This window comes from Labrus bergylta, chromosome 24, assembly GCF_963930695.1.
Source record: "Labrus bergylta chromosome 24, fLabBer1.1, whole genome shotgun sequence".
Taxonomy (NCBI): Eukaryota; Metazoa; Chordata; class Actinopteri; order Labriformes; family Labridae; genus Labrus; species Labrus bergylta.
In genome coordinates, this window is record NC_089218.1 from 2,309,691 (window position 1) to 2,310,830 (window position 1,140).

Sequence of the window (1,140 nt, forward strand, 5' to 3'; positions counted from 1 at the left end):
CTTAAAAACATCATTTTGCCTAACAGTTGAGTAATTTAAACACATTAAGCAGATTATTTTCAGCTAACTTACAGAATCAAAGCAGCTCTCTTCTTCTTCTTCCTCGTCGTCGTAATTAGCCGCCATGTTTGTTCGTCCTCGTCAACTTTCCTTTTTTTTTTTTTCACTTCTAACCGACAACAAAATGTAAAACTCCTTAACAGCCGACGGATAACCACGAGTTTAACGTATTTCACTAAACTTTTAAGACATTTCTAGCCTAAAAACTACAACAGTAACAGTATTTACTTTGTCCGTCCAAAGCGAAGTTCACGTGCTCAACGTTTTGCGTCATCAGAACGTCATCACGCAAATTAAAAAAAAAAAATATATATATATATTATTATTATTTTTTTATTTTTATGAATGTATAATTTCAGACAAATCACTGCCTTTATATATTTATATAAAAGAAATTATAAACTGATTTTATAAACCAAAAACGACTGGCTGGAAGGGTTCTTCATTGTATATATTATTATTATATTAGTCTATATTATATAACATTTCATTATATTACACTATATTGTTCATATTGCACTATATCATATTATATAACTGCACTCTGCATTACTGTGGTACAACACTGCCTCTCTTCTCTGCTGTTTACATTACTTTCTGCTATTTATCATACCGAGTCACTTTAATCATCACTTGTCACTTTATCTTTTCATTATCTGCAAATACTGTCTCAACTCCCTGCATAGTTAACTTCATCATTCATTTTGTACTTGTATATACCCCCTATTTTCATTTTTATTTATCTTATCTATTCTGTTTAATGTGTATTTTGTATTTTGAGCTACTTGTCTGTGCTGCTGCAACGCCCGAATTTCCCCCCTGGTGATCAATAAAGTTTTATCCTTTCCTATCCTATCTTGGGGGAATTCAGCCGTTTAGATGATTTCAGTTGAACTGAAAAGTTAGGCTAAGAGCATTTCTGGCATGGAGACCGCCATCGATGGGACTCCAGCAGGAACAGATGGGGGACGACACTCAGGCTTCAAACATTCTTATTTAGAGGCTATGAGTAAAACAAACCGTTTTAAGGCATCTTGCTGTGACCCCACCCCACTTTACAGACTCCAAGAACAATTTAAA